Source organism: Alligator mississippiensis, chromosome 3 (assembly GCF_030867095.1).
Source record: "Alligator mississippiensis isolate rAllMis1 chromosome 3, rAllMis1, whole genome shotgun sequence".
Taxonomy (NCBI): Eukaryota; Metazoa; Chordata; order Crocodylia; family Alligatoridae; genus Alligator; species Alligator mississippiensis.
The window spans coordinates 103,021,020-103,035,466 of NC_081826.1; the positions used below are offsets into that span (position 1 = coordinate 103,021,020).

At 39.9% G+C, this 14,447-nt stretch overlaps 1 long non-coding RNA gene across 1 annotated transcript in view; it reads right to left on the minus strand.

The window, feature by feature from the left end:
* Positions 1-13,803, minus strand: part of LOC132249350 (uncharacterized) — a 36,534-nt gene extending 22,731 nt beyond the window's left edge. Inside the window, exon 1 of the long non-coding RNA XR_009460781.1 lies at positions 13,362-13,803. This is a non-coding gene — a long non-coding RNA (uncharacterized LOC132249350). The remainder of the gene's footprint in view (positions 1-13,361) is intronic.
* Between the last annotated feature and the right edge of the window lie 644 nt (positions 13,804-14,447).

The following is a 14,447-nucleotide window of genomic DNA, read 5'->3' on the forward strand; positions in this document are numbered from 1 at the left end:
TTCAGGAGGCCAGAATCACAACTCACTTTAGCACATTTTGGCAAAATTGTCAGTGACAGGCCAGGGCTATGGCTAGCCTGGTGCTCTGCAAGAGGAGTTGAGCTGTGTTTGAGGCTAAAGTGCCACCCTGCAAGCAGGGGTAAGCAAGGTCCCACAAAGCCCTATGGGGTGCTAACAGAATGCAACCTAATGCGAGTTTCAGTGGGATCTGGTACAGAAGTTCGTAACAGTGCCCTAACTTACACATCCATCCAAGGTTAACTTGGAGCAGGATCTGCCATTTTTACAGTGTTCTATGTGCCCTGACCATCTGTTTGGTTATAGTGTTGTAGAGAGCTTTCTGTGCACTTACGCACAATAAGTATAATTGCTGTACCAGGTCCAAGTTCACAAATATTCCACCTCTCTTGCTGAAGCAAGGCCCTAGTCAGCCAAAAGTTCAGAATTCACGGGATCCAAAGGAGAGCTAGCAAGAAAGAGCCTAGCTGTGCAACCTAGTGTACTTCCCTGGGAAGAGGAAGTCCTCTGCTCTGGTTCCTGCTCCCAGGGTTATTTCTGGTTTTTAAATCATTATTGTCTCATATAAATGCATAAATAGCATTCTGAACAGAAGCTGAAACCTGGATTTACCAGGGAGTACCTTGATTACTGTGCCATGCTATTGTCATGTACTCTCCTGATTGATTTCCTTCTGGACCAATAGATCTTGCATTCATTGCTTCTCAGTTGCCCAGCTTCAACAGAAGATGGAAGGTGTTCCCATGTTATTTAACTGACAGCTTGCCGTTGGAGATGCTGTCCTGAGAAGTGTAGATGTGAGTTTTAGTACCACTTCCTGGAAATTGCTAACCAGTATGCTATTAGGCAATGGCTTACCACCATATCCTACCAAGAGTAGCCTGGAGGTGGGGGGAACACTATATTTCAGTGGTTCCCAAACTCTGACAGATTGCGCCACCACCAATTTAAAATGATACAAACTTAAGTACCACCAGCAAATTGTTGTCATATAAAGTAATTATAATAAATCTGTTAATGTGTACCACTAACAGATTGTCTGCATACCACAGATTGGGAACTGCTGTGTGCATTTTATACTGATTACAATACACTTGGGGCATTTGAACACGTGCTTACACTGCAGCACCAGACTCTTTTAAAATGCCCAGCGCTGCATCACATGCATTTGTATAAATGGAGAAAAGTGCATCAGCACTGAGAAAATGGCAGCAGCACACTTTTGAACTAAAACACATCAAAGGTGTGCCAGTGCCAGGCATGGCAGCTCGTGTGCAGAGCAGACTCAATTAATCTATTCTGCTCCAATGCACTGGATTTCCGGCGTGTCGGATCAGACAAATGTATGCATATAAATACCCTTGGTGTCGGGTAAGTGCACTAAATGACAGAAATATCTAACACGCAGCTCTGAGCCAGACCTCCAAATACAAGGACAGGCAGGACTTCAGACACACACCAATGCCTCGTATTTTCTATTAACTATGTACAAATGCCTGTCTACTCAACACTTGGGTACTCTGTGTTTCCCTTTGGAGGTGCCTTACTCTCCTCATTGGTTCTATAAGGATACTAAGCACCTCACTGTGTATGTAGACCTGGGTTACCCTACTGGGTCGAAATGCCTAATGTGTTGTGATACTTAAGTGGAGGCACCTAGAAAAGCCATTTGGTTCTGGTCTTTACTATAAGTACCCAACAATCATATAAACCTCCTTTCAAAGAGAATTAATAATGTATGAATTGAAATATTCATGTTTGTATTTTACCTTATTAATTTTTTACCAAACGTTGTTGCCATGCAGTTGTTAGAATCTGATTTTTCTGTGAAACCATCATGGCTAAAGCAAACACTCACAGAGCAATAATTGTGCATTGTTTCACCTCATCACAAAGGAATATACAAATGCCAAACTACATATTAGTAGCTACTAGTCAACTAGTAGTAGCATCTGTCATTTTGGGAAGCTCAACTGGCAGATGGCTGTACAGTTGCTTCTTGATCTGTTCCTTTTCTGCTGTAGTCCAGTTTTCTCTTGTGGTGATTTTCATACCAGGACATCATAATATATTTTCCATATAACAACTGGGTTCTAAGTAAATCTTTTATTAACTATAGGGAAATGGTTCAAAAAACAAGATAGACAGGATTCTGTGCCCATACTGGATGACAAGTAATATAACTGACACTGCATGTGCCCAACTTACATGTAGACATCAAATTCTGAATTGAATGTTAAATCAGAAGTCACACTGAATATCACAAAGTATTACACACACATATATGTGTGATATTGCTATCATAGATAGATAGATAGATAGATAGATAGATAGATAGATAGATAGATAGATAGGATACTCATATATTTTCTTGCTCAAGCTGCATGATAGGTTTATACATTAGCAGAACACGAGGAGCATTTTACAAAGAGGGTGGGGGGGAAAGATTAAACACCAGAAAGTTTTTGTAAATCTGTGGTAGGAAAAATGTGGAATGTTGTCTTTACTTATTTAAAAAAATCACTCCCTACCAAAGTTACCATTTATATTCATATATGTTTTAATAGGCTATAAATACTCTCTTAACAGCAGTTCTTCATGAAATCTGAGAAATGCACTCACTAATCAGAGTTTTTGGGTAATTTATCAACCACACAATTATGAAGAGATATCAGGTAGGTAATCCTTGTATAGAAAAATGAATGTTTAGTTTTCACATCCTGTGGTGAAAAGGAAAGGAAAGGAGTAGTTAAGTTTGCCTGGGAAACAAAAAAAAAAAAATGTGAGGAGTATCAGCTCCAATTTCAGCATCCAGTCATTGGTTCTTAATATCAGCTGCAATTTCAGCATCCAATCATTGATTCTTACCAATGATTCTCTTATCATTTCAGGACCAAAGATGATGTAATAAACTCTATTGCTTCCTGCTTGTTTCAATGGTGCTTTTGGGGGAAAATAATAAATTGTATTTATTATTCTTCCTCATTCAACAGTGCATGAATGGAATTGAGCTGGGTGGCCCCATACAGCCAACAGTATTTCCATCACCTGCAGCTAGCTAGCATCTGTGCAAATTTCAGTTACACAAAAGCATGTCAGCAAGGGCAGATAGTGCAAAAGGTAATGCTTTCCCCTCTTCCAGCTTTACCCCACCTTTGAGGTCTGATTTCAGGAGGGAAGCTGAGAGTAAAGGAAGGAGAAGGAAATGCAGAAAAGGAATTATATAGCTGGCAATCTGAGTGAGAATGAGAATCCACGTCTCTAGAGAAGTTTTCTTTCCATCTTTGAAAGTCTCTAAAAACAATGTAATGAATTACAGATGAGGGCTTTTTTATCATTTTGTTTAGCTTTTATCTCTGTTCCCTTTGTTGGAGAAAATTTCAGTAACAGATTCAACAGAGATAATGGAGACTAAAATAAATAAGAGGTCACAGATCACGCACAACTCTACAACAGGGAAATGTTTGATTTCTGGCTAGCATGAGAGACATAAGCTACTTACATTCCCTTTTACTAGTCACAGATTTATTCCCAATGGTGCAAGATACCTGCTTCTCAGACCATCAATGAGATCACATCACAATATACAAGCATGTAAGTTACCCACTTTTGTAGTAATAATGTGCAATATTGAATTTTCAGAAGAAGATTGATTCATCCCAAAGATGTATGGGTGAATGAAAATAAACAAATAAGCATATCTCTGTTAAATACAGAAAGACTCCAGCAGCAGATTAATCTATTATATCCAGGACAACAGTGAATAGAATGTGAGGTATGAGTACATACACTGCAATTCTGGGGAAATTTGGCAGACAAATGTAGAAAACAAATTAGGAGGCCTCTCTAGACTTCAGAAAAGTTATTGCTATGACACTGATATGACCTGGACTCCCTACAAAAATGGCCATAGAATGAACCACGGTATATTACTCATGAAGTTCTTGGCATAGGTATGAAAATGGAAATTATATTATTGTGCCTAAGCACACTATAAATTATATGCTTAAATATGCAAACACCACGTGGCCATTTCCCCAGGCCAATAAAAGTTACATTTTTCACTAAAAATTTCCAGTATAAAATTTTAATTCTCCAATAAACAGATTAACTCTATATCACTAAAAGCTGAGCTATGAGACAGTCTCATCAGAATCTCACTACACAGTATCTCCAGGTACTGAAGGAAGTTTGTAGTTTCTATAATTAACTGAATACCAAAGTAATGTGGTACTCCATTTTGGTCCATTGTTGGGATCCTTCATGAAACTGAGTTAGTTTGAAATGTTATACTTTTTCCAATGCAAAACAGTTTTTGTAATATGAAGAAGTTACTCCTTCCTTTGGATCCAGTTTGACATGCATGTTGGCTTTCTATCTGATCCCATGGGTGCCAGTTGTACATCATCTACTATGCACATAAAATTGGATTTCAACTAAATATCTCAATTATATAGCAACCATCTTAAAACTCAGTGTTCCCTTTGCATTAAATTGAGCCTTTGAAGAGAAAGTAAGCCTTTGTTTATACTGCATTTAAGAACAACAGTGAATAAGGATGTAACTTCTCTATATGCTTTATAATCTACCCTCTTCACTTGAAAATAACTCGTTAAATAATAAAAGGAGAGTTGTTTCTTAAATACATATTAAAATGCTCTGGCTGGAGACAGAATATTAATGAAGCCATTTTTTCTCTTTATATCATCAATTTTTTACTTTTCCCATTTACAATCTTTGACCCAAACCTCCATCATGTTTGACTGCTTTCTGACAGTGTTGCTGATGTATTGACCAAAAAGCTAGTAGTTGCAGTAAAGTTTGGCTTCTTATTATTGCCCCAGAGAAGCCAAGCAATGTGGCCTGCCTATGATCAAGAAAATACATGAGAATCATTCCATCTTTTATATTTCTCTTTCCTATAGACAGGGCTATCCAACTTCTAAGTCCCCAGGGGCCACATGCCCAGGAGCTATACTATCAGAGACCACACAAGTTTTTCCTCCACCCCCACCATTAATGCTATACACTCATGTAGGCATCCCCCTCCCCCACTGCTGTACTGTATGCTCCCCTGTAGCAGGACTAACCCCTGAGGGCACCTGTGATGTCCTCTAGCAACCACCCTAATCCTGCTCCCCCTCCAGTTTCTCGGTGTATTCCTTCACTACTTTACCTGCCATGCCTTGATGTATATGAAGTAGAAGGGTGCCTCTGAGTTCTGGAGTGATCCTGGTTGCAACTAGCTGACCAAGCTGGATGCCTGGTCCTAATTCATCTCTTTCTGGACCAGCAGTCTGATACCACAATCATTCTGTAGCCTGCTAGCACTTGTTCTGCCCTTCAGGCAACACTCACAGCCCTACTGCATTAGGACGCTAAATTGCCCTGGGGGCATTAATTGTGACCTCCAACTGTCCCCATAGCCACACTCATGCCTCACTCAGGTGTGTTAATGTGGTCCCTCTGCACTGCAATGCATAGGTGTGATTCCAGCCCACACTCTGTATGGTCCTGGACATACCCTCAGCACCCCGCATAGCCCTAGCCCTGGGGAAGAGTCAGAGAGCAGAGCGGCAGCCAGAGGAGAGAGAAGGGAATGGGGATCCTGGAGAGTCTGGGCTATTGCAGCTGGAGCAATGAAGGGAGTAGCAGCCTGGGGGGGGGCTGCACATTAACCCCTCATGAGCCACATGAGGACTATGGGCCACCAGTTAAACATCCCTGCTATAGGACTATACCAAACGAACCTTAACATATACAGGGACAATGATCTCATTCCATCACATTAGAAAACAAAGTGACTATACATTCTCAAGGATACAAGCTTGGGGCTGAAACAACATATTACTGAACACACAGTTTGCACATACCTGTATTGGACATCTTCTTCCAAACATCAGGATTAGAGTTCATAGATTTTTAGGGTCGGAAGGAACCTCAGCATATCATCGAGTCCAACCCCCTACCCTGAGCAGGAAAGAGCACTGGGGTCAGATGACCCCAGCCAGATGCTTGTCCAATCTCCTCTTAAAGATCTCCAGGGTAGGGAAGAGAACCACCTCCCTTGGAAGCCCATTCCATATTCAGGTAACCCTTATGTGAAGAAGTTCTTCCTGATGTCCAACTAAATCTGCCCTCTCTCATTTTGTGGCCGTTGTTTCTAGTTATCCCAAGAGGCGCCCTAATGAACAAAGTACCTCCTATTCCTTGCTTTCCCCCCCTCCCCCCCCAATTAATTTGTAGATGGCCACAAGATCACCTCTCAACCTTCTCTTGCAGAGGCTGAAGAGATCCAGGTCCCTCAATCTCTCCTCACAGGGCGATACCTGCAAGCCCCTAACCATATGAGTGGCCCTCCTCTGGACCCTCTAAAGGTTATCCACATCCTACTTGAAGTGTGGCACCCAAAACTGGACACAGTACTCCAGCTGTGGCCTTACCAATGCCACATAGAGAGGAAGTATCACCTCCTTAGACCTGTTTGTGATGCACCTGCTAATGTGTGATAGAGTGCAGTTAGCTTTACTTATCACTTCGTCACATCGACAACTAATGTTCATCTTGGAGTCTACTATGACTGCAAGATCCCTTTCTGCTGCTAAGCTACTTAGAAGGTCATTCCCCAATCTTTATGTGTGTTGGTGATTCTTTCTCCCTAGATGCAGAACTTTGCACTTATCTTTGTTAAACTGCATCTGTTCTGTTCTGCCCACTTTTCCAACCTGTCCAAATCTGCCTGAATCCTTTCCCTGCCCACCCATGTGTTTACTTTGCCCCATAATTTGATGTTGTCCATAAATTTGGACAGAGTGATCTCCATGCCTTCATCCAAATCACTGATGAAGATATTGAACAGCACTGGTCCAAGGACTAAAGCTTGGGGGACCCCACTGCCTACAACTTTCCAGGATGATACTGACCCATTCACCACCACTCTCTGGGTGTGTCCCATAAGCCAATTTGCCACCCACCTGACTGTGTAATCATCTATGTCACAGCCACTTAGCTTATTTATAAGAATGGGAAGAGACCCCATATCAAAGGCCTTTTAAAAACCAAGTAAATGATATCTACCTCCTCTCCTGCATCTAAGCATTTTGTGACCTGGTCGTAAAAAGAAATAAGGTTAGTCAGGCAGGATCTACCTGCGATAAATCCATACTGTTTGCCCTTTTTCCAGCTGGGCTCCCACAAATGTGTTCCTTAATAATTTTTTTAAGGTTTTCCCAAAGATAGGGGTGAGACTAACCAACCTATAGTTACCCGGATCCTACTTCCTCCCATTCTTGAAAATAGGGAACCTGTTGGCCCTTTTCCAGTCATCTGGGACCTGTCCTAATTGCCATGAATACTCAGTCTTGCCAGTAGTGCTGCTATGACACTGGCTAATTCCTTCAGTACCCTTGGATGAAGATTATCTGAGCCTGCTGACTTAAATATGTCCAGCCCCTCCAAGTGTCCCTTCACTAGGCTGGCGCTAACTGTTGGTGGGCTGGTGTCCCTTTTGTGCCTGTTTGTAATCCAACTGGGAGATGTGTCTTTATCTGTGTTCAGGAATATGGATGTGAAAAACTCATTGAAAAGCTCAGCTTTGTCACTCCTATCTGCCACCAATTTCTCTAGTCTGTCCTGTAGGGGTCCTACGTTGCTGTGTGCTTTCTTTTTGCTTCCTATATACCTGAAGAAGGACTTTTTTGTTGTATTTAATTTTTTTATGCCAGCCCGAGTTCCATTGCTGCTTTGGCCTCTCTAACTGAGTCCCCACAAGTGCAAGCCACTCCCTCCTTGGTGGCTACCCCCCTTCTTCCAGTCTGTATGCCCCTTTTTTTGCCCCTAGGCTTTCCTGGATTTCCGTGTTCAGCCAAAAGGGTTTTTTGGCCTCTTTGCCCCCCTTTATGTGCAATGGGATTGTTCCTTTCTGTGCCTGAAGGATTGTTCCCTTGAGGAACAACCACCCTTCCTGGACTCCAATCTCACCAATACTCCTGTCCTTCAGTGCCTCTCTTACTAATCTCTTGAGCTCACTGAAGTTAGCCTTTCTAAAATCTAGCACTTCTGCCCTACTGGTTATCTTTACTGGTTATTAATATAAGTCTCTAAGATAATATAAGATTAATTCCAACAATGATATTTCCTGTAGTCAAGGAAGACTGGATACAGTTCAAAGAATTCTCAGTGGTTGGGTTCAACTGCAGTCAAAGCTTTTAGAGCATTTGGATTATGAACAGTGGTGTAAATAATTATAAGTGAAGAAGAATATGAAGTTTACTAATGATGGGTGATAGTAATTCAGTGAGGTATGAAATGATAGCACAAATAGTTAATATTTCCAAGATGCTGGAGGAAGGTACTGTAAAGATTTGATTAGGAGAATTATGAGGTGGGTCTCTGTTTTGTTTTTCCTCTTCTTGTAATATAACTGACATCTGTCTATTATGATCATAACATTATAGCTAAAGTGAAATGAGCTCACAAAAAGGCAGTTTTTGTAGAATGATGATGAGAAAGAAGTTTTGATCCAGGACAGATTAATTACTCTATTCCAAATACCAGTTTACACTGCTAAAGACATATCCATGTTTTTCAGCTGAGAATAAGGTAAATGGAACCTCAAGAGGTCATCTTGTCTATCCCTTAGTTTGAAATACAATTCAACATGCCTCTACCACACTTAAGAGCTATTTATCTAACCTGCTTCTTTAAAACTTCCCATGTCAACTTTCCATATCCCTTCTAGGTAACCTGTTCCAGAATTTAAGGATCCTCGTATCTAACCTAAGCTTCCTTTGCTTCAAATAAAGCTGATTACATTTGGTCCTTTTCTCAGTGGACATGAAGAACTATTAATTAACATCTTCAATACAATAACCTCTTAACATATTTGAAGATGATCTCTCATTTCCTGCTGAAAAAAATTCCCATAAAATTTTATTTAGTTTTTCACTTAGACCTTCCAGTTATTAAAATGTCTCATGCCATCAAGTAGAATGTAATATATATATATAAATCATTTTATTATTTATATATATGTACTGTGATGGGGGGATACCTATATGACTGGGGAAGGGAGGGAAATGAATTCAGTCCTATCTATATATTTTCTAGGATAGGATATAGGATTTCTAAAAAAAAATATATAGGACTGAATTCATCTCCCTCCCTTCCCCATTTGTGTGTGTGTGTGTGTGTGTGTGTGTGTGTGTGTGTGTAGACCGCTACAGTACACACACACACACATACACACAATACTAGAAAAATATAAATAATATTTATGTATTTAGCACAAAGCAGTGGCATAGGGGCACCACTCACCAGTGTAGCTTCACCACTTCATTTCCAGCTTTGGTGTGGGGAATGGGAGCAGGGAATAATTGAGAGCAGTGCTATCTGAAAGCACCAGTCATGGTGTTAAGAATAGCCCACCTAAATGATTTTCCCATAGCTATGGAGATAGTCAGTAAGAAAATAAGGTATTAAACTGATCTGCTGAGTCCCAAGCCAGCATCCTAACCACAACCCTTACAATATCCCAAACACCTCTGTCTCCTGTATATGGTTTCTTGTTTTGTTTTGGGGTTTTTGTTTGTTTGTTTTGGGGGGGAGGCTAGATTAAACATACTTCTATACCCATTGAAAATTCACAATAAAGCTCTGCAGCTTCTCTTACCACAGTTTCCTTTGCATTTCTTACCAGGATGTCTCATAAGGATTAAATAAGACAAAGGAGTCTCTAATGATTCGGCTCTATGACAGATCACAAGATGTGATGTGCATATTGAGCATGCGATGACCAATACTGGAAATGACTGATGGAAACAGACTGAGGCTCTTAGATCTTTACTCGTGGGGTTGGTAACAAGTGGTCCAGCAGCTCTGATGTATGCATCCACTGGGGATAAAATGCATATCATCCCACTGGACTTGCAAGCTCTGTGAACCTTTCAGCAAAATAAAATGCAGACTACAACTGAAAAACAAACAAACTGTATTCAACAGGCAAGTACTTTGGCTGAATGACATTTGGAGGGTAAATATCCTTAAACAGAACATAGCAGTGACTATGGGAAAGGATAATTGTGGGGCAGAAAAGAGTATCAAGCTGTATGAAAGGAGTCTGGAGGAGAAACTAGTTTGTGGGATTCGAGTAGACAACATATTTAGACAAGGGGTGATCAGAGGGCAAGAAATTAGCTGTTTTCATGAAGGCTTGCAAAAGACAAGGAAAATGTGTGTAACAGCTAAAGATACGGACATATGAACAGATTATTGCAAGGTAAGCTACAATGTGAAATTACAGCACATCAGCTACCCAGCAGCAACTGCCCGTGTGCACAGACTTACCCTGCAGTGAATACAAGGAAACTTCTCTCTCAGGGAAAGTATGGAGACCTGTCTCAAACTGAGTGTCTTGAGAGTGTGCACATGGCACTTACCACACAGTAGCTGAGGCACTGTAAGTTTAACATCCTAGTTTGCCTCATAGTAAGTTGTTCATAGACCCACTCCATTCCCTAATAATAATAATAATAATAAAAGGTTTTACCAATCAGTTGTGCGCCCAGGTTATGGCAGATTCTTACCACTTTTCCACAAGTAACTTGCTTATGAAAATCATTCTGCCTGAGGGACAGGCATGTAGCTAGACTTCTCCTTCATGAACCTGATCCAAAGTCCAATAAGGATAATGGAAAAAAGCTTAATGACTTTACTAGACTTTAGTTTTTGTCAGACTCTCTCAATTCACTTGCTGCAGGAAAAGAAAGTAATAAACATAAAGAGAAGGTAAAAAAATCTCTAAATACATGTAATTGAGAACACATCATGTAATATCTGCTGTCAAAGCTCCATGATTGGAGAAGGAAATGAACACCAGAACACATACAGTAATGGCGGGGGAACTAGACAAAGTTATTGACTTTTCTCCTTTTTTTTTCAGGCTGAGAGTGAAAAATTCAAGTATTGTGGATGCTCAATGGCATAAGGGATCAGCCTGCTAACTAGATATTGAACTGAGTTTAATTAGTTCTCAAGGATTTCTGCTCTTTTCTTCCTGGAAATAACCATTTCCCTTTCCCCGTCCACCTGTTTTCATGGCTTGCAGTTAAAGCCTCATTATTCTACATAATTCTGCTACAATAAAGATGTCTTGTGAAAAATGAGACTTAAGTACCTCCCTTGGCACTTCCTTAGATTTTCTGTATTTGAAGATGGTCAGAAGGTATCACTAAATTGAAAGTGGAGCTTACCTTACATAATTATGTTTTACTTCAGAAATTGAATAATAGGAATAGAGTAGATCTATACTACATGTACTTAACAGTGGATTGAAAGGGAAATTGGGTCAAGTCTAGTTGGTGCCCAAAATAATATGGTACTTTCTCATTATTACCTTTAAAAAAATCCCACATAAATGTTAAAAGGTCTGAAAATTAACAGCTATATGGCCAGCTAATTCCCACTCCTTGCTAACCCTCCTAATCCTCCTTTCATCACTGTCAAACCAGTCCTGCCTCAAGGAATCCACCCCATTTAGACTGACTGAGAAAGATGAATAAATCAAAATAACAAATTGCTTCAGAATTAAAACATCCTAGGTGTAGGATTCCACTCCAGTATACAACAATAATGCACAGTACAGTAACTGAACTTACTGCACAGTATAGTTGCACATCTACACATGCACACCTGTACTGATCAGTAAATACGGTGACTTATGCCAATTTGAGCATAAATTTGATACCTGCACTATCTTTAGTTCCAAGTCAGTCCAAACACCTTATTAATGCAATTAATGCACCTACACCTGCACATGTAGATGCTGCCCTATTCTTGCTTACTGAGCAGTAATTTACTGCACGGTAAATTTAAGCTGACATAAATGCACATGCAAAAATGCCCAATGTGCACTATGTGAAACTTCTGCTCACTGTTTCTTACACACATTTAACTTATGGTTATACACATTTTAATAAAACTGACTGGCAGTGCCATAAATTAGATATGTACAAATCACTGTAAGTCATACACAATCTAGTATGTAAACTTCATTTTTCAGCACTGTGTGACATAAGTCAATTGCAGAAATCTCTGCTGGGCCCTCAGATCCCGTAGTGTTCCTTGTTAGTAGCCTCTTCATTGACTAATCCCCTCATTCTGCCGAACAAGCCCCCAGTCACTCCTCCAGCAATAAATATTGAGAATTGTAAGAAAATGCCTGTTGCCCACTAGCTAGTAACATGGAACATTCAGTGTCTTCATTTTATGCTTTAAACACATCATTTATTTTATCGTTTTCTTCCCCTTCCCACCCATTAACTGCTGTCATGTCATCTTGTCTTCATTCTCCCCTGGTGCTTTAAATTTCATTGCACTCATATCACTCTCTCTCTATGCTCTGTTAAGCACTTTGGCTCTAACTAGCTTAACTAGCTCTTCTCCCGTCTTATTTTACATTTAATGACTCTTATGCCAACCCTTGTTCATGCTTTCCCAAGCGCATTGGGATTAATCATTGTTTTTCTGCCTCTTCTCATGCCAGCCTTTGCTACTGATTTCTAAGAGAAAAGGTCACTTCAAACATAAAGAAAATCTCACATGGGATTTTCATTTATACTAAATGCCCTTTTATAGCACTGTAAATTCCACTTATGATTTAGGGTCTCAGATGTAATATAAATGAAAATTAGGCCCTGTATTCATCTTATGACAAAACAGATGTTAAAAAGAAATACAAGCAAGTATTTTTCCCATCTTAAAAGGTGAAAGGCTCTGGTTAACTTGCTTTTCAGCTTCTACCTACCATGCTTGCTCCACCTTCTGTTTCAAAGTCACTGTCACATTAGCAAAGTCCCCAAAGATTCATCTTCCATTTATAGCACATAGCTGCTCAAAAATTCAGGTTTTGGTTGCCCTACTAGTGAGGTGGATGATGTCAAATGAGACTTGGCGAACATCTGCTGATTTAGCCACTTCCGTATCCTCTTAATAGTAAATAAACTCCAAACAACTAGAACCTTAGAGCATGCTGTGTCCATCAAATGGAAACCTTTAAGGGAGGCTTCACCTATGTGGCCATGATGCTCATAAACATGTCTGAGAGAGTGATTTTAACTTTACAATATCAATCATGTCTAAGACAGTTCTCATGCTGAAGGGAGCAAAGGATTTTTGGGTTTTGCACATTGAGTTCTATTGGCCCAGGCACCTAAGTATGTCACAAGATGCCTCCTTGACATAATTTTGTAACAAAGTGTTTAAAACTTGTAGCTTATTAACCACATGATTTTATGTTTGCAACAATCGGAGTCTTAAAAGTTTTAGAGCAGACATTTTGCACTTACTTTAGCTCCATTCAGTTAACCAATGTGCAGCTGAAGAAAAAGTAGTTCAAAAAATTCCTAGCGGTCAGCAGATCAGTAGGCTCATGCAGTATTCCGAGAGTGCACACACTGAGCTTGACCAATTGATGCTCTTTAATGGAGTGTGGGTTCATTGCATGCCACAGGCAGTAGTTCCAGCAGGAGCATGTGTGTGTTTTCAGCATTCCATAGTAGTAAAGCAGACAGATAATTGCCCATGTGTTGGCTCCTGTGGAGGCTGGACAAAAAGTATGTCAAATGAAGGCAAATGAGCATGAAGTATTGTTCAGGAAGGCATAATCCAGAGAAAAACTTGGAACATGTCCCAATCCTGAGTGGAATATGAATAACTACATAGCATAACATCCCCAATGTAGAATGGACTTAAATGAAGGCAAAATGGCAGGTGGAAGAAGAGCACAGGATTTCCCAGCTGACTCTAGATACAGGGTCTGGTAGATGCACTATTTCTCAGTGCTGTATGATAAGTTTATGGCTTATTCACCCCTCCTCCAGTAGCGAGCTGTTAGGTACAAAGCCTGATACACTGGAGAATGCCCAGCCGGAAAGTTAATGGGTATATAATTTGGTTTAAGAAAATAGTCCTAGGTAAAATGCTTCTAAATACAGAACATGCCTTTCACCTCTTAAGGTGCTTGTTCCCATAAACTCATTACCCAGTGAACAACTAACTCGAACAAAGCATAAACTTTATTCTGAATTGCATAGAGATTTGCCATCAATATGATTTATTTCAGGTGCCATTTTTAATGAATTGCTATGACTATTCATTCATTATTTATGGTGCATGCTAAGCCACCTTAATCTTAATAATCTTCTCCCCCTTGAGGTAAAACTCTTTAAAAATGAAACAGGGAAAATATATTCTGAAATGATCATGCAAATGTTTCTGAAACAACCCCCTACTTTTGTGAATAATCACAAATATTTTCAGTTCCACAAACATTCTTGTGAATGAACTATTACTTATATTATTCACAAAATGCTATGAAAGTGACTACACATTTTATCATTGAAAAAAAAATGTTTGAATATGTTTTTGCCCAC